This window comes from Heterodontus francisci, chromosome 12, assembly GCF_036365525.1.
Source record: "Heterodontus francisci isolate sHetFra1 chromosome 12, sHetFra1.hap1, whole genome shotgun sequence".
Lineage (NCBI taxonomy): Eukaryota > Metazoa > Chordata > Chondrichthyes > Heterodontiformes > Heterodontidae > Heterodontus > Heterodontus francisci.
Window position 1 is genome coordinate 84,609,639 of NC_090382.1, and position 27,946 is coordinate 84,637,584.

The window sequence follows — 27,946 nt, forward strand, 5'->3', positions numbered from 1 at the left end:
TTAAATAGATATTGTGGAGAATTGGAACTAGAGAAAGACAGCGCACTCCTCCCACCTTGGTTATAACAATATCAGGCAGATTTCAAGCATAGAATATTATAATGTTCTTGGAGTGAACTGGACACACTCACATTTTACCACAAAGTCATTTGAGATCAATCACCTCAAGACCCTGTAGATGTTGACAGGTTGTATCTTTCTTACTTTACGACACTATGGTATAATCTTTATAGTTTAACACTTCTTGTACTGCAGCTTTTTTAATAATTGTATTAATATAGGTTGCAAAATTTGGATCTGTAGTGCCACTGGGGATGGTGCAATGGAAGCCAGAGGCCCTCCAACTGGGGCACGCAGCACCTCTAGCTACTTGTGGCATGGCCCATAAGGCACCCCATGCGGGTCAGGACACTTGCACAGGTATCCAACGCGTGTGCCGGAAGCCTCCAAACTGCTGCTGCCATACCAGCTGATCTGACACTATATTTACAAACTTGGACCCTGCAGTTCCATTCAATGTATTCACTTGTCACTCACCAAAGAACGTTCTTCAACTGCAAGAGGGGCCCAGCACTAGCATTATTTAAAGGGTCAAGCATCCGACCTGCAGGTAAGGTATTTCAGAATAGCTTCTCTGACTGCAAAGACTCTGGAAATACCGAGGAGTGTTTCTGGAGCTGTTTTGGGGAGTTTTTGGATTTGGCAGGGGGTGTTGCTGTATCTTGCCAGGGAGGGCAGAGGCTTCAACAGGTATGGGAGCACCCCAGTGTGAATTTTCATCACTGTCCCCCGTATCTGCCCCATCGAGGTACTCAGCTGAGTCCCCTATAGCAGGACTTGTCTACGACCTCGCCCTCCGATGAGTCAGCACATGAGGTATTCTTTTCCCCTGGCCTGGCAGTAGCCCACTCGTACCTGGTGACACACCACAGGCAGATCCCAACTCTGCATGTCATCAATATTTCATATTCGCCGAAAATGAAGCCACAATAGAAGGGAGTGAGCACCCCAAAGCTAAAACCCACCCTAGACTGTGTGGGCTGTCTCTCCATGGCCCTCATTAGAGAGGGGCATGCAGCTGGCAAACCTGAACCTGCAGGTTACTACTCATTAATTCCTTGAAGGAAGAGAAAGATGGAAAAAAATCATTCCTTTGTGTATTTCATCAGTAGGGAACTAGACGAGCACTACTAAATCAGGTCGCAACATATAATGGTTACTGAAATGTGCTGCAGAGTGTCTTGCTGTATCTGCTGTTTCACATTTTTTCTGTAGGGCTGCCTGAGATGCAGCTGTTTGGAGGGACAGAAGTAGAAGGCCCAAAAATGGGTATAAAGACTGCTTCAATTAACGTGCATAGCATTAAATCCATGTGATGTGTTTCAATTTTGGACTACCTCGTCAAGGTCAAAGCCGACCTACTGTTTCTGCAGGAGTGTGGAATACTACACCTCAGCACCTACAGGCAATGGTTGCGATGGTGGTCCCATGGGCCATCGATCTGGTCAGGGGGTAATGATTCCCGTTCCTCCGACGTGGGTATTCTGCTGCGGAGAAGTAACTTCACCATCTCTGAAGTTAAGGAGGTGGTAGGCGGTCGCCTCCTCGTAGCAGATGTAATGTACAACAATGCTCCGCTCCAGTTGATCAAGGTGTACGCCCCGGTTCAATGCAGCGAGCGGCTGACCGTCTTCCTGCAGCTCCCACTGCTGCTGGCGACGTCCAGGCTGGTCATTCACGGCAGTGACTTCAACTGCATCATCGATGCAGCTGGACGATCCGGCAGTCATGACAGCAAACTGGACACTACGTCCAGATTCCTAATGGAAACAGTAAAAGATGCCAAGCTGTACGACGTCTTCAGCAAACCTGCAGAAGGAGCGCAGCGCAGATACACCTGGTCAAGACTGGAGGGGTCTGCCTGTTCCAGGATTGACTTCCTGTTTGTGTCCCGTGCTGTCACCGTCAGATCCACCAATGCCAAGCTGGTGTTCATCTCTGACCATTGCCTCTTACTGGCCGACTGTCACCTGCAGGAGAACCAGCAGGTTGGCAAGGGGACATGGAAGCTCAATGCTGCACTGCTAACTCCAGAGAACTTTGAGGAACTCAAAAGGGATTGCAAAGGTTGGAGAACCGTGAAACCCCTCTTTGAGTCTCCAGTTCAGGAGGCGGTCAAGGAGACCATCAAGAGGTTCATCAAGAAGTGGTGCAGTGGTTAGCACCACAGCCTTACAGCTCCAGCGACCCGGGTTCGGTTCGGGGTACTGCCTGTGTGGAGTTTGCAAGTTCTCCCTGTGACCGCGTGGGTTTCCTACGGGTGCTCCTGTTTCCTCCCACATGCCAAAGACTTGCGAGTGGTTAGGTAAATTGGCCATTGTAAATTGTCCCTTGTGTATGTCGGTGGTCAGAGAATTAAGGGAAGATGGGGATGTGAGAGGGAAATGGGATTAATGTAGGATTAGCATAGATGGGTGGCTGATGGTCACTGCAGACTCAGTGGGTTGAAGGGCCTGTTTCAGTGCTGTATCACTCTAAAATCTCTATCTCCAGAGGGCAAGAGAAACAGAGGGAAATGTCCTGACTCCAGCAAAGAATGCATAATCTGCTCTGGCTGCAGTCAATGGGGGTTGAGGTCAAGGAGGATTTCCAAGAGGTGAAGAGCCAGCAAGCCTTGCTCTTTGCCACAGAGGCCTCCAAGATCATCTTCCAGTCCAGAGTCTGCTCCGTTGAGCAGGGTGAGACATACTTGTGTTACTTCTTCCAAAAGGTACACACAGAGAGTTCTAAGATCAGCAGCCTGAAGGAAGAGGATGGTTCGGTAACATACTAAGGATCAGCAAATCCTTTTATGCTGGGCTGTACGACGTGAAGTCCATGGACAGCACAGGTTCCCAGTCCTTCCTGTCATCTATCACGGAGGTCTTAGATGACAGCATGAGGGAGAGACTGGACAAATCGCTAACTCTGGATGAGCTGACAAACGCTGTCAGGTCCTTTGAGAAGACTAGAACTCCCGGAAGCGATGGCTTACCGGTTGAGTTGTATTCGGCTCTGTGGGACTGGGTCGGTCCAGACCTGCAAGAAGTACACAAGAGTATACTTCTGGCCGGCAGCATGTCAGAATCCATGAGGAATGGCATCATCACCCTCATCTGCAAGGGGAAGGGGGAGAGGGCGGAAATCAGTGCAAAGAGTTGTCCATGATCGAGTGTTGCAGACTGGCACATTCCAAGTTCCAGGACTACGTGCTGAGGGGCTGAGGGATGCACTAAAGCTTGGGACAGCCGCTGCAAAGGCTCAATGGGGAAAGGACACTATGTAAGGTCCTCCAGCCATAGTGAACTGAGGGGCTGACCCATGGATAACATCTCGGGCTGTGTACACCAGATATGGGTTTGCTGTAAAATGTACATGGCATGTAAAATAGAATGGAAGGGTTGTGAGGCAACTCACTCCTGTATTGAAGAGAACTGATTTCCTTTGCACTTTTTGGAATGTCAACTTGGTGCTGTTTTGAACTGTTTTATAATGCATTTTTTACAGATTTTAATGAATAAAGTATATTTTTGGAAAAAAAAAGAAGGCGGCCCATTCACTTCATATCACACTCTGTCAGAGGTTGGCTGCCTCTGGTGCCTTGCCTCACAGCTCCAGCGACCCGGGTTCAATTCTGGGTACTGTCTGTACAGAGTTTGTAAGTTCTCCCTGTGACCGCGTGGGTTTTCGTCGGGTGCTCCGGCTTCCTCCCACAGCCAAAGACTTGCAGGTTGATAGGTAAATTGGCCATTATAAATTGCCCCCAGTATAGATAGGTAGTAGGGGAATATAGGGGCAGGTGGGAATGTGGTAGGAATATGGGATTAGTGTAGGATTAGTATAAATGGGTGGTTGATGGTCGGCACAGACGCGGTGGGCTGAAGGGCCTGTTTCAGTGCTGTATCTCTAAAAAAAAATGGCTACTCTTGATCTATCAGTCTAAACATTAAGGGGGATATTCAGGGCAAACATGCATTGAAATTGGGGGCGGGATCTAATTGCAGTGTGTCACTATCCTGCATAACACCGACTGACGTTTCAAGTGGGCGCATGCAGATCTGGAATATTCACTTGAGTAATGTAATCCAGGATAGATAATGACTAGCCTTTCAACAGAGGAGGGGGAAAAACAGAAAACTATTATTACAATAGCAGGATGTTCATGGAGATCAAAAACAATAAGATTGTTAAAATGAATAAAGTACCTTTTGGACTTTGAAAATTGATATGGATACACACTCGAACACCCCACCTCCACATATAGAACCTTTGTGCCCGAACTTCAAATATATGCTTGATAAGGAACGTAGTTGTATAAAAATTGCGATAATAACAAAGGTAAAGGTCCACCTAATTTGCCTTTTAACAGGAGTCAGCTGACACACAGATAATGAGTTTTTAACCGATCAGAACATTTATTTGGTATCAATCAATCGAGATGAGACACGGACAAGACAGAAGTTGTGATGTGTTAAGAATCTTAACTGAATGATAGATACGAAAATAGAAAAGCACAGCTTCAATAATGTGTCCACCATTTTAAGACCAAGTTTAAATACAGGAATTTCTTAACATTGTAATTCATTCAAGATTTATTGCTTTTAGGTTAATGAATGTCTAAAATGACTTTAAAAAGTTAACCATAGAGAAATATATAAACTAATTACACAGGTCAAGAAAGAAGTCTTTATCCTTTCTTTCTTAATAACTCTCAGTAATGCACTATGAAGCTTAAGTGCAGCCAAACAGAAAGTCCAAATTTTTGTTGGGCACTCATCAGCAAATGAATTAGTTCTAACCGCAGAAAGGAAAAACATGATCATTGAAGCATGGTGAGCAACCAATGCTGGGGGCTGACATGAGTAGAAATGGAAGAGTAATGCTATCTGCCTGACTGCAAAATGGAGCTGCATAGAGTGGAAATGTAATGATGGTCAGACAGAGCTGTAACAACAAAAGTGACTTTGTATCTTTTTTCTTTGCTTCTTTTTCTTTTTCCATTAATTTCATGATTTTCTTCTGTTTCTCACATCCTGCTTATATTATGCTGTTGTTTCTTTTCAGGAAGAATGTGGTGTGCCTTTAAGGCTGGGAAAAGGAGCCGTACAGCTGTAAAACAGTAGGCTGCAGAAGCCGAGTCAAAGAATGCATTTTTGTTGCCCCAGGATGTAGCCATTTGGAGACTGCGATTCAAATGGTGCAGTCTCGTTGCCTTGGATACAGCCACTTGGACTGTGCTTCGTGGAATGAAGAGCTAGCCCCTAGCTTCTTTTCTCTACTATAAACTGTCTTCTTAAAGCCCTCTCACCTGTCTCCTTGAAAAATAAGTGAGATGAGCTCATGGACTTCTTTGTCACGAAAATTGCCTCTCCCACTTCTCTCCATTCCCTTAGCCCATTCGGCCAAGATTTCTCTAACGATCCCCCTAAACCCACCCTGAACTGACATCTTTCATTGGTTTCTTCCTATTTTCCCTCATGTCCTCTCCGAGCTCATCTTGTCCATGAGCCCACTTCCTGGTGTCTCAACTCTATTCTCGCAAAATGGCTGATCACCCAACTTCCTTTCCTGGTCTCCATGTTAGCTGATATTGTTAACAGTTCTTTCCCTCTTGTACTGTCCCTCTGTCCTTCAAAACTGCCACCATCACGCCTTTCCTCAAAAATACTCCTTGCTGCCTCCCCAATCAGTGCTCATCTATCCCGGAACTTCACCTTTGAATTCCTCTTCTCAGGTTCCCCCCCTGCCACAGTATCAAAACAGCACTTCTCAAAGTCACAAATGACATTCTATGTTCTGTGACAAAGGTGACCTATCCCTCCTCATCCTTCTTGACCTGTCTGCAGCCTTTGACACAGTTGACCACAGCATCCTCCTCTGCACCATCGTCTCACCTGGTTCCATTCTTAAGTATTTAATCATAGTCAGAGAATCACTTGCAATGGCTTGTCTTCCTGCATCAACACCTTCAGGTGTGTCCCAAGGATCTGTTCTTGGCCCCCTCCTATTTCTAATCTACCAGTTTCCCAACATAAGCATTATCTGAAGGCACAGTGTTAGTTTTTACATGGCATAAAGTCATAGAATCATGAGAGTTATACAGCACAGAAACAGGCTCTTCGGCCCACTTGCGCTGACAACACCCAGATATAGCTCACCATTACCTCTCTTCACTCCTCCACTATTATTAAATTATCAAACTGCTTGCCTGATATCCAGTACTGGATGAGCAGAAATTTCCTCTAATTAAATATGGGGAAGACCGAAGCCAGTGTCTTCAGTCCCCGGCACAGACTCCATTCCTTAGCCACCGACTCCATCCCTCTCTCTGGCAACTGTTTGAAGCTGAACCAGACTGTTCACAAACTTGCTGTCATATTTGGCCCCGAATTGAACTTCTGACCACATATTTGCGCGAACACTAAGACTGCCTGAGTCCAGTCCTGCCTCAGCTCATCTGCTGCTGAAACCCTCAGATATCTCTCTTACCTCTCGACCTGACTATTCCACCACACTCTTGGCTATTCTTCCACATTCTACCCTCCGTAAACTTGATGTCATCCAAAGTTCTGCTGCCCGTATCTGTACTCACATCACTTCCGTTCACCCAACAGTCTTGTGCTCATTGACCTACATGGACTACCAGTTAAGCAACACCTCAATTTTAAAATTCCCATCCTTGTTTTCAAACCCCTCATTGCCTCCCCCTCCCTATCTCTGTAATTTCCTTCAGCCTCACAACCCTCTGAGATATCGGAGCTCATCTCATTCTGGCCTCTTGAGCATCTCCGTTTTTAATTGCTTCATCATTGGTGGCCGTGCCTTCAGTTGCTTAGGCCCTTAACTCTGGAATTCCCTCCCGAAACCTCTCGCCTCGCTATCTCTCTTCCGTTCTTTAAGACACTTTTTAAAACTTACCACTTTGACTAAGTTTTTGGCAGTCTGCACTGATATTGCCTTATCTGGTTTGGTGTCAAAATTTGCTTCATGATGTTCCTGTGAAGCACCTTGGGACATTTTATGATATTATAGTCAGAAATTTTGTTGTAGAGGGGAGAGGAAGTGAAGTTTCTGCAGAGGGGTGAGATTGTATCCATGTCTTTTCTGACGGCGGAACCAGAAGTGGACAGCAGTTCCGCTCCTTCCCTTTTTGTCAGTTCCCACACGATACTAATTAAAAATCAAAGCGCCGGCAGCTGGCATGGGAGGTAGGAGAGATCATGTGGTGGGAAACACTTTTCATTGGAGGAACTCGCCATCATTCAGCAAAGCATTATGTACAGCAGGGCTATAAACAATCCTTCAGGACAATCATGGAGGCTCTTCAGCATGACTGTTTGTCTCTAGGGACAGTATTCTACCTTTTCCACCTTAAATTAGTATAATATTTTACCCACCTCTACCGTCTTTCCACCTCTCCAATGCCATCACCACCCCGCTTTGTAATCGTCTGGATTTTTTCCTCACCAACACCACACCATGTCTTCTAGTAGGCAAAGACCAGCCCCACGGTTCAGTGATGCCTCCCTGCAGGTTCTCTTCCAGGCTGTCAGAGAAAGATGGGATGTCCTCTTTCCTGCAGATCATCAGAAGAGCCTCCCACCTGACTATGGTGGCCTGAACGGAGGTGGCAAAGGATGTGTCAAACGAAGAACCTGGGTGCAGTGTAGCAAACGTGTAAATGACCTGCTCAGATCAGAGAGGGTAAGTGACACAGCCGAATCTTAACAAATGGCATCTCGTGGGGTCCTTAAACATTTATGTCTATCATGGGCATCCATGCCATGTGGGTAAATGCGTGATCAACCTTGGTGCCACTTAGCAATTGTGGCCAGAGAATGTGGAAGTCTGGATTCTGGTTGCGCATGGATGCCACGCGCAACTGGCAGGCCATAATGATTGATGGGGGTGCATGTGGACAAGGGGGGTTTAGGTATCACTTGACATGTCGTTAATTGAGAACTTTCTCAAATCTGTGGGAGTGCAGCAAGACAGAGGGTGGTGTTCCAGATCTTAGACACCTGACGCCAGCAGAAGAGAAGATGGTTCAGATAGCAGGAGTGGCGGGAGGATGAACCATTGCAGACGGTGAGGCTGGATCATCTAGGCGTAAGGAAGAAGAGGCAACCTCACAGTTGATGCTATATGGGCACACAGGAGGACCACATGAAAAGGTGATGCTGTGATGCTGCTTAATGTAGCTCTGTTTATTTTCCACTGCAGGTGCTCGCAATCGCACGATAAGGACAATGACAATGACAAGCCAGCAAACTTGACTCCACCTTTGGGGACCGATGATAACAATGTCCCATCTATCTCTTCTTTATCCTCTGCCAACATCGTTACACCCGCACAGCTGCAGAGCGGATGAGGGGGAGGGGAGTGGTTTGCACGTAGAATCTGAGTCATAATCTGATGGGCACAACACAGACATGACCCAGCAGATGAGGGAGAATGTTACAGCTGGGTCCTGACATTTGGAGGTCTGCTGGGGACCAGGCCCCTGCCGCGCCTCACGCTGATGATGGTCCTCTGGTCGAAGTCTGCTGGAAATGAGTGAACTTTTGGGGAACATACTTCGGTGATGCCAGGGGTTATGTGTACCTTTGCGCAGGAGCCAGAGGAAATGGGCGAGGTACTAAATGAGTACTTTAGTTTAGTTGAGAGATAAAGCACTGAAACAGGGCCTTTGGCCCACCGAGTCTGTGCCGACCATCAACCACCCATATATACTAATCCTACACTAATCCCATATTCCTACCACATCCCCACCTGTCCCTATATTTCCCTACCACCTACCTCCTAGGGGCAATTTATAACAGCCAATTTACCGACCAACCTGCAAGTCTTTTGGCTTGTGGGAGGAAACCGGAGCACCCGGAGAAAACCCACGCAGACACAGGGAGAACTTGCAAACTCCACACAGGCAGTACCCAGAATTGTACCCGGATCGCTGGAGCTGTGAGGCTGCGGTGCTAACCACTGCGCCACTGTGCCGCCCTTTGCATCAGTATTCACCAAGGAGAAGGACTTGGTGGATGATGAGCCGAGGGAAGGGAGTTGAGATAGTCTCAGACATCTCATTATCAAAAAGGAGGAGGTGTTGGGTGTCCTGAAAAGCATTAAGGTAGATAAGTCCCCAGGGCCTGATGGGATCTACCCCAGAATACTGAGGGAGGCAAGGGAAGAAATTGCTGGGGCCTTGACAGAAATCTTTGCATCCTCATTGGCGACAGGTGAGGTCCCAGAGGACTGGAGAATAGCCAAAGTTGTTCCTTTGTTTAAGAGGGGTAGCAAGGATAATCCAGGAAATTATAGGCTGGTGAGCTTTACGTCAGTGGTAGGCAAATTATTAGAGAGGATTCTTCGGGACAAGATTTACTCCCATTTGGAAACAAATGGACTTATTCACGAGAGGCAGCATGGTTTTGCGACGGGGAGGTCGTGTCTCACTAATTTGGTTGAGTTTTTTGAGGAAGTGACGAAGATGATTGATGAAGGAAGGGCAGTGGATGTTATCTATATGGACTTCAGTAAAGCCTTTGACAAGGTCCCTCATGGCAGACCGGTACAAAAGGTGGAGTCACATGGGATCAGAGGTGAGCTGGCAAGATGGATACAGAACTGGCTCGGTCATAGAAGACAGAGGGTATCAGTGGATGGGTGCTTTTCTGAATGGAGGGCTGTGACTAGTGGTGTTCCGCAGGGATCAGTGCTGGGACCTTTGCTGTTTGTGTTATACATAAATGATTTGGAGGAAAATGTAGCCGGTCTGATTAGTAAGTTTGCGGACGACACAAAGGTTGGTGGAGTTGCGGACAGTGATGAGGATTGTCAGAGGATACAGCAGGATATACTTCGGTTGGAGAATTGGGCGGAGAAATGGCAGATGGAGTTTAATCCGGACAAATGTGAGGTAATGCATTTTGGAAGGTCTAATGTGTGCAACAGCCCCAACAAACAAATTTCTCTGCAGCACCTGTGGAAGAGCCTGTCACTCCAGAATTGGCCTTTATAGCCACTCCAGGCGCTGCTTCACAAACCACTGACCACCTCCAGGCGCGTATCCATTGTCTCTCGAGATAAGGAGGCCCAAAAGAAAGAAATGCAGGTGGGAAGTATACAGTAAATGGCAGAACCCTTAGGAGTATTGACAGGCAGAGAGATCTGGGCGTACAGGTCCACAGGTCACTAAAAGTGGCAACGCAGGTGGATAAGGTAGTCAAGAAGGCATACGGCATGCTTGCCTTCATCGGTCAGGGCATAGAGTATAAAAATTGGAAAGTCATGCTGCAGCTGTACAGAACTTTAATTAGGCCACACTTAGAATATTGCGTGCAATTCTGGTCGCCACACTTCCAGAAGGACGTGGAGGGTTTGGAGAGGGTACAGAAGAGGTTTACCAGGATGTTGCCTGGTCTGGAGGGCATTAGCTATGAGGAGAGGTTGTATAAACTCGGATTGTTTGCACTGGAACGACGGAGATGGAGGGGCGACATGATCGAGGTCGACATGATAGAGGTTTACAAAGTTCTAAGCGGCATGGACAGAGTGGATAGTCAGAAGCTTTTTCCCAGGGTGGAAGAGTCAGTTACTTGGGGACGTAGGTTTAAGGTGCGAGGGGCAAAGTTTAGAGGGGATGTGCGAGGCAAGTTCCTTACACAGAGGGTGGTGAGTGCCTGGAACTTGTTGCCAGGGGAGATGGTGGAAGCAGGTACCATAGAGACCTTTAAGAGGTATCGTGACAAACACATGAATAGGATGGGAATAGAAGGATATGGACCCGGATGTGCAGAAGGTTTTAGTTTAGGCAGGCATCAAATTCGGCGCAGGCTTTGAGGGCCGAATGGCCAGTTCCTGTGCTGTACTGTTCTTTCTTTGACTGTTTCAACAAGTGGAAAATTTCAAGAATATGTTGTGACTTGTGGAGAAGTGGGATTGAATTAACAGTGCACTCCTCCCACCTTAGTTGTAACAGCACCTCCCTGGGAAACGAGCACAAAACTACATGATTTTGCACCTGTGGTCGCAAAGCAGTTGTCCGTTCAAAGAGTGAAAGCCTTTACAATCCACAAATGCAGCTGGTTGGTCGCAGGGAGTGCTAATGGCCATATGAGTGCAGTAGATGACACAAAATCACTCTAGGGAAATGAGTGATAGTGCCAAATAGTGATCGCCTTGCTGCCTGGCTGTCCTCATCCACTGAGAAATAAATTAAATCATTGGCACAAGGGAAGAGGGCATTGGTCACTTCCTTTATGCACGCATGAGTGGCAGCCTGTGAGATGCCACATATGTCACCATTGAGCCCTGGAAAGCACCGCTAGCAAAAAAATTGAACGCTGCGGTCTCCTTGAAGGCAACTGGCATGGGGTTCCCACCAAAACCTCGTGGTTGAAGGTCTTGCTGAACAATCCCACAAAAGTCTGTGACCATTTCATGTGACATCCTCAGACATCTCTGGCATTGCCTTTCCGACATCTGAAGGTAGATAGTCCTTGTACTGAGGACCCGTTGATGCGCCAGTGCCCATCTTCTATGATGCTTTAAAATGAGAACAGAAAGTGCTGCAAATACTCAGCAGGTCTGGCAATATCTGTGGAGAAAGAAACAGAGTTAACGTTTCAGGTCTGTGACCTTTCATCAAAACTGGCAAAGATTAGAATAGAAAAGATTAGGAACTGTCTTTGAGCAAGTGAAAGAGGGGAGGGGGGAAGTAGAACAAAAGGGAATGTGTGTGATAGGATGGAGGGCAAAAGAGATTAAATGACAAAGATGTCATGGGACAAAAGGCAAACAGGGTGCTAAACAGTTGTGCTAAAAGACAAAGCATTTGTCCAGAGGGAGTGCTAATGGTGGAATAATGAACAATGCTGTCCGAAAGCAAAAACACGAAACACAAGTTTAAGACTAGCACATGGTTAAAAATAAATAAATAAATAATGGGGCTCATGGCCTGACATTATTGAACTTAATATTGAGTCCAGAAGGCTGTAGAGTACCGAATCGGCAGATGAGGTGCTGTTCCTCGAGCTTGCATTGAGCTTCACTGGACCAATGCAGAATGCCAAGGACAGAAATGTGGGCGTGAGAGCAGGGCGGTGAATTAAAATGGCAAGCAACCGGAAGCTTGGTTTCATACTTGCAGACCAAGCAGAGGTGTTCCACAAAGCGGTCACCCAATATGCATTTGGTCTCCTCAGTGTAGAGCCATCCACGTTGTGAGCAGTGAATATGGTATACTAAATTGGAAGAAGTACAAGTAAATCGCTGCTTAACATGAAAGGAGTGTATGGGGCCTTTGATGTTGAGGAGCTGTCTGACCTGCTGAGTATTTCCGGCACTTTCTGTTTCTGTTTCTCAGATAGGTTTACTGCAACACCCATTGTGCACAGCTACAGCTCCACCCAACCACCATTGGCCTCCTCCTACTTCAATCCGTACTCCTGGCATGCCTATGTGGGTTTTCGTCTCATTTTGCAAAATGGTACACGTCCAATTCCAGGCAATATCCTCCACCTTCCACCCTCCTCCTGCCACCTTCCAGCATGCCCCCATCACCCTTGACCCACACAACATTACCTTGCACCTTCCCTCTATGACCCTTGAACTTCTCCCCATTACACTGGCCCACATAATTATCAACGTCTACATGCCGAATGACCTCCGTCTGTGCTGTTTGTTTGATTCTATGATCCTTGATATCAACCAGTTCACATAGAGGAGGGAGGACTATTCCCTCTTTTGAGAAAATCTGGGATGTCATGCTGAGTGAGGTAAAGACAAGGACTGTTGCCAATTTCGACTGTAGTGAGGGCAAAGGGCTGGATTTTTCCACAGGTTTTGGGACCTGATGTCAGGACCAAATGGGGGTCCTGAGCCCCAACTTGCCGGCTGTGAGACTGGCATCGCAATCTTCTGGAAGGCAGCCTCCTAATTGGCCTCCTCCCTCCACTTTTGCTGTTCTATTAAGGACAGTGGGAAGGTCCCCGAGGCTGGTGGCCCAATCAGGGGGCCGGCAGTTCTGGAACCTCGACAGCCCACTGGGAGAGGAAGCTGCTGCAGAGTCAGGTCAAGAACCATGATGTTGAAGTGCCCTTGCTGGCTTCACAGAGGGTTGCACTGAAGACTCCATGATAGGGACATCGGGATGGAGCAGAAACCCAGCAGTAGAATTGGATACTGCAATGATTAAGGGCTTTCATCCACACAGCCCTATCACTGGGGCACAGAGTTTCTGGCTCTGATGGCTCCCCAAGCCTGCCACAGGAATACTGCCTCCAATGAGCTGGGGGTCTTCACACATAGCAGGAGTGGGGTGTGGTGGGGGGGGGTGGTGGTGATGTTAGTTTGCTCCCCTGGTGGGAAAGTTCTGGCGACGCAGCCAAATTACCCCTTAATGGGGCCTGAACCACCCTAATTGCAACAGGCAGCTGATCTTGTTACTGGCTTGCTCCTGGGAAAGTTTCCTGATGGCGGGAAGTTTTGGAGGGCTGTGCCAACACGGTTCCCCTCTATTTTCCTGGCTTCTCCCCCCACCGCCACCTCCAACCCCGAAGACTCTCTGGGAGGTGATGTCAGAACAGGTGAATTCAGTTTCTGCAATAAAGATGTTATCATCCAAGCTGGGGAAGAGTATTCATGTGGAATGTTTCCTTATCATAGTCTCCTTTGTTATCTCCAATGTGAGGAGAAGAACTGTAAAAAATTACTATTTTACAAGCTTATCAGTAGAAATAGACCTTTAGATTCGAAGTTGTTATTGTTAGCAGTTTATGTAACTGTCCTTGTATGCATACATCAGGAGACATTACTTGTACTGCAGTTATCTTATGTTCATGGGATCATAGCATGGGAATTCTGAGGAGTCTGCTTGGCTTGGGGATGCATTGCAATCTATCAACACACAGGCTCAAGTTCCCATGATATATATCAATGTTTTAATGAATATTGTTATGAAGATGCTCCATTCTTAAAATGTTTTGAGGACTTGCATTAAAGATTATTGACATTGGTTCGTTCATCTGGAAAACTGAAAAGAATCCATGGATATGTTTGTTATAAGGGTCACTGGGAGGACACTTGAGTTTTTGTTTGAAAACAAACCTTTAATGGATGTCACATGCCTTAAGCTAAATAAACAACAGAAGCCTTGGTGACTTGGGAGAGTTGTTTACAGAGAAATGACATGACAAGATTTATGATGGTCAAGAGTTGGTTTCCCTTTTTGGTTCAGTTGGGGTGTGGACTGTCTTTGAAGGCATTTAGAAGTCAGTCTTCCAAGACAGAAACACCCAGCTCACCTCTTTCATCCTGTCTCTAAGACCCTGCTCTCCAGTGTAATCTCTGAAACACCTGATGCCACACTTCTCTTGGAAAGCCTACCAGACTAATTCTCGACAAATCTAGAATGAACTGCTTCGAAAAAGATCCCAGCACCTGTCTCCGTGTACCTGAATGCCAGACCAAAGGACAACTGAGATCCTTCTATATCCTCTCCTTTCTCTTCAGGAATTAACAAGTATTTGGCCAAAGTATTTTTTGTCTTTTTTGTAAAGTGAATCTCAGCAGAGAAAACTTTTTTTTAATCCAACCGGTGTGTCTGTGCACGTGTGTTGGGTATCGATAAGGGACTATCTATTTACATTCATATTTCAAACTATGTGTTAATGATTTGCATCATGGATAAGTCTTGTTTTATAATAAGCTGATAATTTTGTTGTTTCTTAAAGAAACTTGATTGGTGTATTTTATTCAGAAATAAAAAATAGAGTATATGATTGGCCGTATCAGTAACTGGATAAACATTTCATGGTATGTTGGCCTTCATAGCGAGAGGATTCAAGTACAGGAGCAGGGATGTCTTGCTACGATTATACAAGGCCTTGGTGAGGCCACACCTGGAATATTGTTTGCAGTTTTGGTCTCCTTATCTGAGGAAGGATGTTCTTGCTATAGAGGCAGTGCAGTGAAGGTTTACCAGACTGTTTCCTGGGATGGTGGGACTGACGTATGAGGAGAGATTGATTCGGTTACGATTATATTCGCTGGGGTTCAGAAAGGAGAGGGGGGATTTCATAGAAACCTATAAAATTCTAACAGGACTTGACAGGGTAGATGCAGGAAGGATGTTCCCGATGGTGGGGGAGTCCAGAACCAGGGGTCATAGTCCAAGGATACGGGGCAAGCCTTTCAGGTTCGAGATTAGGAGAAATTTCTTCACCCGGAGAGTACTGAGCCTATGGAATTTGCTGCCACAGAAAGCAGTTGAGGCCAAAACATTGTATGTTTTCAAGAAGGAGTTAGATATAGCTCTTGGGTCTAACGGGATCAAAGGGTATGGGGTGAACGTGGGAACAGGCTACTGAGTTGGATGATTAGCCATAATGAATGGCGGAGCAGGCTCGAAGGGCCGAATGACCTACTCCTGCTCCAATTTTCTATGTTTCTATGTTAAATAGATATTGTGGAGAATTGGAACTAGAGAAAGACAGTGCACTCCTCCCACCTTGGTTGTAACAATATCAGGCAGATTTCAAGCATAGAATATTATAATGTTCTTGGAGTGAACTGGACACACTCACATTTTACCACAAAGTCATTTGAGATCAATCACCTCAAGACCTTGCAGATGTTGACAGGTTGTATCTTTCTTACTTTATGACACTATAGTATAATCTTTATAGTTTAACACTTTACTTCCAGTATTGCAGCTTTTTTAATAATTGTATTAATATAGGTTGCAAAATTTGGATCTGTAGTGCCACTGGGGATGGTGCAATGGAAGCCAGAGGCCCTCCAACTGGGGCACGCAGCACCTCTAGCTACTTGTGGCATGGCCCATAAGGCACCCCATGCGGGTCAGGACACTTGCACAGGTATCCAACGCGTGTGCCGGAAGCCTCCAAACTGCTGCTGCCATACCAGCTGATCTGACACTATATTTACAAACTTTGACCCTGCAGTTCCATTCAATGTATTCACTTGTCACTCACCAAAGAACGTTCTTCAACTGCAAGAGGGGCCCAGCACTAGCATTATTTAAAGGGTCAAGCATCCGACCTGCAGGTAAGGTATTTCAGAATAGCTTCTCTGACTGCAAAGACTCTGGAAATACCGAGGAGTGTTTCTGGAGCTGTTTTGGGGAGTTTTTGGATTTGGCAGGGGGTGTTGCTGTATCTTGCCAGGGAGGGAAGAGGCTTCAACAGGTATGGGAGCACCCCAGTGTGGATTTTCATCACTGTCCCCCGTATCTGCCCCATCGAGGTACTCAGCTGAGTCCCCTATAGCAGGACTTGTCTACGACCTCGCCCTCCGATGAGTCAGCACATGAGGTATTCTTTTCCCCTGGCCTGGCAGTAGCCCACTCGTACCTGGTGACACACCACAGGCAGATCCCAACTCTGCATGTCATCAATATTTCATATTCGCCGAAAATGAAGCCACAATAGAAGGGAGTGAGCACCCCAAAGCTAAAACCCACCCTCGACTGTGTGGGCTGTCTCTCCATGGCCCTCATTAGAGAGGGGCATGCAGCTGGCAAACCTGAACCTGCAGGTTACTACTCATTAATTCCTTGAAGGAAGAGAAAGATGGAAAAAAATCATTCCTTTGTGTATTTCATCAGTAGGGAACTAGACGAGCACTACTAAATCAGGTCGCAACATATAATGGTTACTGAAATATGCTGCAGAGTGTCTTGCTGTATCTGCTGTTTCACATTTTTTCTGTAGGGCTGCCTGAGATGCAGCTGTTTGGAGGGACAGAAGTAGAAGGCCCAAAAATGGGTATAAAGACTGCTTCAATTAACGTGCATAGCATTAAATCCATGTGATGTGTTTCAACCTTGGACTACCTCGTCAAGGTCAAAGCCGACCTACTGTTTCTGCAGGAGTGTGGAATACTACACCTCAGCACCTACAGGCAATGGTTGCGATGGTGGTCCCATGGGCCATCGATCTGGTCAGGGGGTAATGATTCCCGTTCCTCCGACGTGGGTATTCTGCTGCGGGGAAGTAACTTCACCATCTCTGAAGTTAAGGAGGTGGTAGGCGGTCGCCTCCTCGTAGCAGATGTAATGTACAACAATGCTCCGCTCCAGTTGATCAAGGTGTACGCCCCGGTTCAATGCAGCGAGCGGCTGACCGTCTTCCTGCAGCTCCCACTGCTGCTGGCGACGTCCAGGCTGGTCATTCTCGGCAGTGACTTCAACTGCATCATCGATGCAGCTGGACGATCCGGCAGTCATGACAGCAAGCTGGACACTACGTCCAGATTCCAAATGGAAACAGTAAAAGATGCCAAGCTGTACGACGTCTTCAGCAAACCTGCAGAAGGAGCACAGCGCAGATACACCTGGTCAAGACCGGAGGGGTCTGCCCATTCCAGGATTGACTTCCTGTTTGTGTCCCGTGCTGTCACCGACAGATCCTTCAATGCTCAGCTGGTGTTCATCTCTGACCATTGCCTCTTACTGGCCGACTGTCACCTGCAGGAGAACCAGCAGGTTGGCAAGGGGACATGGAAGCTAATGCGACACTGCTAACTCCAGAGAACTTTGAGGAACTCAAAAGGGATTGCAAAGGTTGGAGAACCGTGAAACCCCTCTTTGAGTCTCCAGTTCAGGAGGCGGTCAAGGAGACCATCAAGAGGTTCATCAAGAAGTGGTGCAGTGGTTAGCACGACAGCCTTACAGCTCCAGCAACCCGGGTTCGGTTCGGGGTACTGCCTGTGTGGAGTTTGCAAGTTCTCCCTGTGACCGCGTGGGTTTCCTACGGGTGCTCCTGTTTCCTCCCACATGCCAAAGACTTGCAGGTGGTTAGGTAAATTGGCCATTGTAAATTGTCCCTTGTGTAGGTAGGTGGTCAGAGAATTGGGGGAAGATGGGGATGTGAGAGGGAAATGGGATTAATGTAGGATTAGCATAGATGGGTTGCTGATGGTCACTGCAGACTCAGTGGGTCGAAGGGCCTGTTTCAGTGCTGTATCACTCTAAAATCTCTATCTCCAGAGGGCAAGAGAAACAGAGGGAAATGTCCTGACTCCAGCAAAGAATGCATAATCTGCTCTGGCTGCAGTCAATGGGGGTTGAGGTCAAGGAGGATTTCCAAGAGGTGAAGAGCCAGCAAGCCTTGCTCTTTGCCACAGAGGCCTCCAAGATCATCTTCCGGTCCAGTGTCTGCTCCGTTGAGCAGGGTGAGACATACTCGTGTTACTTCTTCCAAAAGGTACACACAGAGAGTTCTAAGATCAGCAGCCTGAAGGAAGAGGATGGTTCGGTAACATACTAAGGATCAGCAAATCCTTTTATGCTGGGCTGTACGACGTGAAGTCCATGGACAGCACAGGTTCCCAGTCCTTCCTGTCATCTATCACGGAGGTCTTAGATGACAGCATGAGGGGAAACTGGACAAATCGCTAACTCTGGATGAGCTGACAAACGCTGTCAGGTCCTTTGAGAAGACTAGAACTCCCGGAAGCGATGGCTTATCGGTTGAGTTGTATTTGGCTCTGTGGGACTGGGTCGGTCCAGAACTGCAAGAAGTACACGAGAGTATACTTCTGGCCGGCAGCATGTCAGAATCCATGAGGAATGGCATCATCACCCTCATCTGCAAGGGGAAGGGGGAGAGGGCGGAAATCAGTGCAAAGAGTTGTCCATGATCGAGTGTTGCAGACTGGCACATTCCAAGTTCCAGGACTACGTGCTGAGGGGCTGAGGGATGCACTAAAGCTTGGGACAGCCGCTGCAAAGGCTCAATGGGGAAAGGACACTATGTAAGGTCCTCCAGCCATAGTGAACTGAGGGGCTGACCCATGGATAACATCTCGGGCTGTGTACACCAGATATGGGTTTGCTGTAAAATGTACATGGCATGTAAAATAGAATGGAAGGGTTGTGAGGCAACTCACTCCTGTATTGAAGAGAACTGATTTCCTTTGCACTTTTTGGAATGTCAACTTGGTGCTGTTTTGAACTGTTTTATAATGCATTTTTTACAGATTTTAATGAATAAAGTATATTTTTGGAAAAAAAAAGAAGGCGGCCCATTCACTTCATATCACACTCTGTCAGAGGTTGGCTGCCTCTGGTGCCTTGCCTCACAGCTCCAGCGACCCGGGTTCAATTCTGGGTACTGTCTTTACAGAGTTTGTAAGTTCTCCCTGTGACCGCGTGGGTTTTCGTCGGGTGCTCCGGCTTCCTCCCACAGCCAAAGACTTGCAGGTTGATAGGTAAATTGGCCATTATAAATTGCCCCCAGTATAGATAGGTAGTAGGGGAATATAGGGGCAGGTGGGAATGTGGTAGGAATATGGGATTAGTGTAGGATTAGTATAAATGGGTGGTTGATGGTCGGCACAGACGCGGTGGGCTGAAGGGCCTGTTTCAGTGCTGTATCTCTAAAAAAAAAATGGCTACTCTTGATCTATCAGTCTAAATATTAAGGGGGATATTCAGGGCAAACATGCATTGAAATTGGGGGCGGGATCTAATTGCAGTGTGTCACTATCCTGCATAACACCGACTGACGTTTCAAGTGGGCGCATGCAGATCTGGAATATTCACTTGAGCAATGTAATCCAGGATTGATAATGACTAGCCTTTCAACAGAGGAGGGGGAAAAAGAGAAAACTATTATTACAATAGCAGGATGTTCATGGAGATCAAAAACAATAAGAATGTTAAAATGAATAAAGTACCTTTTGGACTTTGAAAATTGATATGGATACACACTCTAACACCCCACCTCCACATATAGAACCTTTGTGCCCGAACTTCAAATATATGCTTGATAAAGAACGTAGTTGTATACAAATTGCGATAATAACAAAGATAAAGGTCCACCTAATTTGCCTTTTAACAGGAGTCAGCTGACACACAGATAATGAGTTTTTAACTGATCAGAACATTTATTTTGTATCAATCAATCGAGATGAGACACGGACAAGACAGAAGTTGTGATGTGTTAAGAATCTTAACTGAATGATAGATACGAAAATAGAAAAGCACAGCTTCAATAATGTGTCCACCATTTTAAGACCAAGTTTAAATACAGGAATTTCTTAACATTGTAATTCATTCAAGATTTATTGCTTTTAGGTTAACGAATGTCTAAAATGATTTTAAAAAGTTAACCATAGAGAAATATATAAACTAATTACACAGGTCAAGAAAGAAGTCTTTATCCTTTCTTTCTTAATAACTCTCAGTAATGCAATATTAAGCATAAGTGCAGCCAAACAGAAAGTCCAAATTTTTGTTGGGCACTCATCAGCAAATGAATTAGTTCTAACCGCAGAAAGGAAAAACATGATCATTGAAGCATGGTGAGCAACCAATGCTGGGGGCTGACATGAGTAGAAATGGAAGAGTAATGCTATCTGCCTGACTGCAAAATGGAGCTGCATAGAGTGGAAATGTAATGATGGTCAGACAGAGCTGTAACAACAAAAGTGACTTTGTATCTTTTTTCTTTGCTGCTTTTTCTTTTTCCATTAATTTCATGATTTTCTTCTGTTTCTCACATCCTGCTTATATTATGCTGTTGTTTCTTTTCAGGAAGAATGCGGTGTGCCTTTAAGGCTGGGAAAAGGAGCCGTACAGCTTTAAGACAGTAGGCTGCAGAAGCCGAGTCAAAGAATGCATTTTTGTTGCCCCAGGATGTAGCCATTTGGAGACTGCGATTCAAATGGTGCGGTCTCGTTGCCTTGGATACAGCCACTTGGACTGTGCTTCGTGGAATGAAGAGCTAGCCCCTAGCTTCTTTTCTCTACTATAAACTGTCTTCTTAAAGCCCTCTCACCTGTCTCCTTGAAAAATAAGTGAGATGAGCTCATGGACTTCTTTGTCACGAAAATTGCCTCTCCCACTTCTCTCCATTCCCTTAGCCCATTCGGCCAAGATTTCTCTAACGATCCCCCTAAACCCACCCTGAACTGACATCTTTCATTGGTTTCTTCCTATTTTCCCTCATGTCCTCTCCGAGCTCATCTTGTCCATGAGCCCACTTCCTGGTGTCTCAACTCTATTCTCGCAAAATGGCTGATCACCCAACTTCCTTTCCTGGTCTCCATGTTAGCTGATATTGTTAACAGTTCTTTCCCTCTTGTACTGTCCCTCTGTCCTTCAAAACTGCCACCATCACGCCTTTCCTCAAAAATACTCCTTGCTGCCTCCCCAATCAGTGCTCATCTATCCCGGAACTTCACCTTTGAATTCCTCTTCTCAGGTTCCCCCCCTGCCACAGTATCAAAACAGCACTTCTCAAAGTCACAAATGACATTCTATGTTCTGTGACAAAGGTGACCTATCCCTCCTCATCCCTCTTGACCTGTCTGCAGCCTTTGACACAGTTGACCACAGCATCCTCCTCTGCACCATCGTCTCACCTGGTTCCATTCTTAAGTATTTAATCATAGTCAGAGAATCACTTGCAATGGCTTGTCTTCCTGCATCAACACCTTCAGGTGTGTCCCAAGGATCTGTTCTTGGCCCCCTCCTATTTCTAATCTACCAGTTTCCCAACATAAGCATTATCTGAAGGCACAGTGTTAGTTTTTACATGGCATAAAGTCATAGAATCATGAGAGTTATACAGCACAGAAACAGGCTCTTCGGCCCACTTGCGCTGACAACACCCAGATATAGCTCACCATTACCTCTCTTCACTCCTCCACTATTATTAAATTATCAAACTGCTTGCCTGATATCCAGTACTGGATGAGCAGAAATTTCCTCTAATTAAATATGGGGAAGACCGAAGCCAGTGTCTTCAGTCCCCGGCACAGACTCCATTCCTTAGCCACCGACTCCATCCCTCTCTCTGGCAACTGTTTGAAGCTGAACCAGACTGTTCACAAACTTGCTGTCATATTTGGCCCCGAATTGAACTTCTGACCACATATTTGCGCGAACACTAAGACTGCCTGAGTCCAGTCCTGCCTCAGCTCATCTGCTGCTGAAACCCTCAGATATCTCTCTTACCTCTCGACCTGACTATTCCACCACACTCTTGGCTATTCTTCCACATTCTACCCTCCGTAAACTTGATGTCATCCAAAGTTCTGCTGCCCGTATCTGTACTCACATCACTTCCGTTCACCCAACAGTCTTGTGCTCATTGACCTACATGGACTACCAGTTAAGCAACACCTCAATTTTAAAATTCCCATCCTTGTTTTCAAACCCCTCATTGCCTCCCCCTCCCTATCTCTGTAATTTCCTTCAGCCTCACAACCCTCTGAGATATCGGAGCTCATCTCATTCTGGCCTCTTGAGCATCTCCGTTTTTAATTGCTTCATCATTGGTGGCCGTGCCTTCAGTTGCTTAGGCCCTTAACTCTGGAATTCCCTCCCGAAACCTCTCGCCTCGCTATCTCTCTTCCGTTCTTTAAGACACTTTTTAAAACTTACCACTTTGACTAAGTTTTTGGCAGTCTGCACTGATATTGCCTTATCTGGTTTGGTGTCAAAATTTGCTTCATGATGTTCCTGTGAAGCACCTTGGGACATTTTATGATATTATAGTCAGAAATTTTGTTGTAGAGGGGAGAGGAAGTGAAGTTTCTGCAGAGGGGTGAGATTGTATCCATGTCTTTTCTGACGGCGGAACCAGAAGTGGACAGCAGTTCCGCTCCTTCCCTTTTTGTCAGTTCCCACACGATACTAATTAAAAATCAAAGCGCCGGCAGCTGGCATGGGAGGTAGGAGAGATCATGTGGTGGGAAACACTTTTCATTGGAGGAACTCGCCATCATTCAGCAAAGCATTATGTACAGCAGGGCTATAAACAATCCTTCAGGACAATCATGGAGGCTCTTCAGCATGACTGTTTGTCTCTAGGGACAGTATTCTACCTTTTCCACCTTAAATTAGTATAATATTTTACCCACCTCTACCGTCTTTCCACCTCTCCAATGCCATCACCACCCCGCTTTGTAATCGTCTGGATTTTTTCCTCACCAACACCACACCATGTCTTCTAGTAGGCAAAGACCAGCCCCACGGTTCAGTGATGCCTCCCTGCAGGTTCTCTTCCAGGCTGTCAGAGAAAGATGGGATGTCCTCTTTCCTGCAGATCATCAGAAGAGCCTCCCACCTGACTATGGTGGCCTGAACGGAGGTGGCAAAGGATGTGTCAAACGAAGAACCTGGGTGCAGTGTAGCAAACGTGTAAATGACCTGCTCAGATCAGAGAGGGTAAGTGACACAGCCGAATCTTAACAAATGGCATCTCGTGGGGTCCTTAAACATTTATGTCTATCATGGGCATCCATGCCATGTGGGTAAATGCGTGATCAACCTTGGTGCCACTTAGCAATTGTGGCCAGAGAATGTGGAAGTCTGGATTCTGGTTGCGCATGGATGCCACGCGCAACTGGCAGGCCATAATGATTGATGGGGGTGCATGTGGACAAGGGGGGTTTAGGTATCACTTGACATGTCGTTAATTGAGAACTTTCTCAAATCTGTGGGAGTGCAGCAAGACAGAGGGTGGTGTTCCAGATCTTAGACACCTGACGCCAGCAGAAGAGAAGATGGTTCAGATAGCAGGAGTGGCGGGAGGATGAACCATTGCAGACGGTGAGGCTGGATCATCTAGGCGTAAGGAAGAAGAGGCAACCTCACAGTTGATGCTATATGGGCACACAGGAGGACCACATGAAAAGGTGATGCTGTGATGCTGCTTAATGTAGCTCTGTTTATTTTCCACTGCAGGTGCTCGCAATCGCACGATAAGGACAATGACAATGACAAGCCAGCAAACTTGACTCCACCTTTGGGGACCGATGATAACAATGTCCCATCTATCTCTTCTTTATCCTCTGCCAACATCGTTACACCCGCACAGCTGCAGAGCGGATGAGGGGGAGGGGAGTGGTTTGCACGTAGAATCTGAGTCATAATCTGATGGGCACAACACAGACATGACCCAGCAGATGAGGGAGAATGTTACAGCTGGGTCCTGACATTTGGAGGTCTGCTGGGGACCAGGCCCCTGCCGCGCCTCACGCTGATGATGGTCCTCTGGTCGAAGTCTGCTGGAAATGAGTGAACTTTTGGGGAACATACTTCGGTGATGCCAGGGGTTATGTGTACCTTTGCGCAGGAGCCAGAGGAAATGGGCGAGGTACTAAATGAGTACTTTAGTTTAGTTGAGAGATAAAGCACTGAAACAGGGCCTTTGGCCCACCGAGTCTGTGCCGACCATCAACCACCCATATATACTAATCCTACACTAATCCCATATTCCTACCACATCCCCACCTGTCCCTATATTTCCCTACCACCTACCTCCTAGGGGCAATTTATAACAGCCAATTTACCGACCAACCTGCAAGTCTTTTGGCTTGTGGGAGGAAACCGGAGCACCCGGAGAAAACCCACGCAGACACAGGGAGAACTTGCAAACTCCACACAGGCAGTACCCAGAATTGTACCCGGATCGCTGGAGCTGTGAGGCTGCGGTGCTAACCACTGCGCCACTGTGCCGCCCTTTGCATCAGTATTCACCAAGGAGAAGGACTTGGTGGATGATGAGCCGAGGGAAGGGAGTTGAGATAGTCTCAGACATCTCATTATCAAAAAGGAGGAGGTGTTGGGTGTCCTGAAAAGCATTAAGGTAGATAAGTCCCCAGGGCCTGATGGGATCTACCCCAGAATACTGAGGGAGGCAAGGGAAGAAATTGCTGGGGCCTTGACAGAAATCTTTGCATCCTCATTGGCGACAGGTGAGGTCCCAGAGGACTGGAGAATAGCCAAAGTTGTTCCTTTGTTTAAGAGGGGTAGCAAGGATAATCCAGGAAATTATAGGCTGGTGAGCTTTACGTCAGTGGTAGGCAAATTATTAGAGAGGATTCTTCGGGACAAGATTTACTCCCATTTGGAAACAAATGGACTTATTCACGAGAGGCAGCATGGTTTTGCGACGGGGAGGTCGTGTCTCACTAATTTGGTTGAGTTTTTTGAGGAAGTGACGAAGATGATTGATGAAGGAAGGGCAGTGGATGTTATCTATATGGACTTCAGTAAAGCCTTTGACAAGGTCCCTCATGGCAGACCGGTACAAAAGGTGGAGTCACATGGGATCAGAGGTGAGCTGGCAAGATGGATACAGAACTGGCTCGGTCATAGAAGACAGAGGGTATCAGTGGATGGGTGCTTTTCTGAATGGAGGGCTGTGACTAGTGGTGTTCCGCAGGGATCAGTGCTGGGACCTTTGCTGTTTGTGTTATACATAAATGATTTGGAGGAAAATGTAGCCGGTCTGATTAGTAAGTTTGCGGACGACACAAAGGTTGGTGGAGTTGCGGACAGTGATGAGGATTGTCAGAGGATACAGCAGGATATACTTCGGTTGGAGAATTGGGCGGAGAAATGGCAGATGGAGTTTAATCCGGACAAATGTGAGGTAATGCATTTTGGAAGGTCTAATGTGTGCAACAGCCCCAACAAACAAATTTCTCTGCAGCACCTGTGGAAGAGCCTGTCACTCCAGAATTGGCCTTTATAGCCACTCCAGGCGCTGCTTCACAAACCACTGACCACCTCCAGGCGCGTATCCATTGTCTCTCGAGATAAGGAGGCCCAAAAGAAAGAAATGCAGGTGGGAAGTATACAGTAAATGGCAGAACCCTTAGGAGTATTGACAGGCAGAGAGATCTGGGCGTACAGGTCCACAGGTCACTAAAAGTGGCAACGCAGGTGGATAAGGTAGTCAAGAAGGCATACGGCATGCTTGCCTTCATCGGTCAGGGCATAGAGTATAAAAATTGGAAAGTCATGCTGCAGCTGTACAGAACTTTAATTAGGCCACACTTAGAATATTGCGTGCAATTCTGGTCGCCACACTTCCAGAAGGACGTGGAGGGTTTGGAGAGGGTACAGAAGAGGTTTACCAGGATGTTGCCTGGTCTGGAGGGCATTAGCTATGAGGAGAGGTTGTATAAACTCGGATTGTTTGCACTGGAACGACGGAGATGGAGGGGCGACATGATCGAGGTCGACATGATAGAGGTTTACAAAGTTCTAAGCGGCATGGACAGAGTGGATAGTCAGAAGCTTTTTCCCAGGGTGGAAGAGTCAGTTACTTGGGGACGTAGGTTTAAGGTGCGAGGGGCAAAGTTTAGAGGGGATGTGCGAGGCAAGTTCCTTACACAGAGGGTGGTGAGTGCCTGGAACTTGTTGCCAGGGGAGATGGTGGAAGCAGGTACCATAGAGACCTTTAAGAGGTATCGTGACAAACACATGAATAGGATGGGAATAGAAGGATATGGACCCGGATGTGCAGAAGGTTTTAGTTTAGGCAGGCATCAAATTCGGCGCAGGCTTTGAGGGCCGAATGGCCAGTTCCTGTGCTGTACTGTTCTTTCTTTGACTGTTTCAACAAGTGGAAAATTTCAAGAATATGTTGTGACTTGTGGAGAAGTGGGATTGAATTAACAGTGCACTCCTCCCACCTTAGTTGTAACAGCACCTCCCTGGGAAACGAGCACAAAACTACATGATTTTGCACCTGTGGTCGCAAAGCAGTTGTCCGTTCAAAGAGTGAAAGCCTTTACAATCCACAAATGCAGCTGGTTGGTCGCAGGGAGTGCTAATGGCCATATGAGTGCAGTAGATGACACAAAATCACTCTAGGGAAATGAGTGATAGTGCCAAATAGTGATCGCCTTGCTGCCTGGCTGTCCTCATCCACTGAGAAATAAATTAAATCATTGGCACAAGGGAAGAGGGCATTGGTCACTTCCTTTATGCACGCATGAGTGGCAGCCTGTGAGATGCCACATATGTCACCATTGAGCCCTGGAAAGCACCGCTAGCAAAAAAATTGAACGCTGCGGTCTCCTTGAAGGCAACTGGCATGGGGTTCCCACCAAAACCTCGTGGTTGAAGGTCTTGCTGAACAATCCCACAAAAGTCTGTGACCATTTCATGTGACATCCTCAGACATCTCTGGCATTGCCTTTCCGACATCTGAAGGTAGATAGTCCTTGTACTGAGGACCCGTTGATGCGCCAGTGCCCATCTTCTATGATGCTTTAAAATGAGAACAGAAAGTGCTGCAAATACTCAGCAGGTCTGGCAATATCTGTGGAGAAAGAAACAGAGTTAACGTTTCAGGTCTGTGACCTTTCATCAAAACTGGCAAAGATTAGAATAGAAAAGATTAGGAACTGTCTTTGAGCAAGTGAAAGAGGGGAGGGGGGAAGTAGAACAAAAGGGAATGTGTGTGATAGGATGGAGGGCAAAAGAGATTAAATGACAAAGATGTCATGGGACAAAAGGCAAACAGGGTGCTAAACAGTTGTGCTAAAAGACAAAGCATTTGTCCAGAGGGAGTGCTAATGGTGGAATAATGAACAATGCTGTCCGAAAGCAAAAACACGAAACACAAGTTTAAGACTAGCACATGGTTAAAAATAAATAAATAAATAATGGGGCTCATGGCCTGACATTATTGAACTTAATATTGAGTCCAGAAGGCTGTAGAGTACCGAATCGGCAGATGAGGTGCTGTTCCTCGAGCTTGCATTGAGCTTCACTGGACCAATGCAGAATGCCAAGGACAGAAATGTGGGCGTGAGAGCAGGGCGGTGAATTAAAATGGCAAGCAACCGGAAGCTTGGTTTCATACTTGCAGACCAAGCAGAGGTGTTCCACAAAGCGGTCACCCAATATGCATTTGGTCTCCTCAGTGTAGAGCCATCCACGTTGTGAGCAGTGAATATGGTATACTAAATTGGAAGAAGTACAAGTAAATCGCTGCTTAACATGAAAGGAGTGTATGGGGCCTTTGATGTTGAGGAGCTGTCTGACCTGCTGAGTATTTCCGGCACTTTCTGTTTCTGTTTCTCAGATAGGTTTACTGCAACACCCATTGTGCACAGCTACAGCTCCACCCAA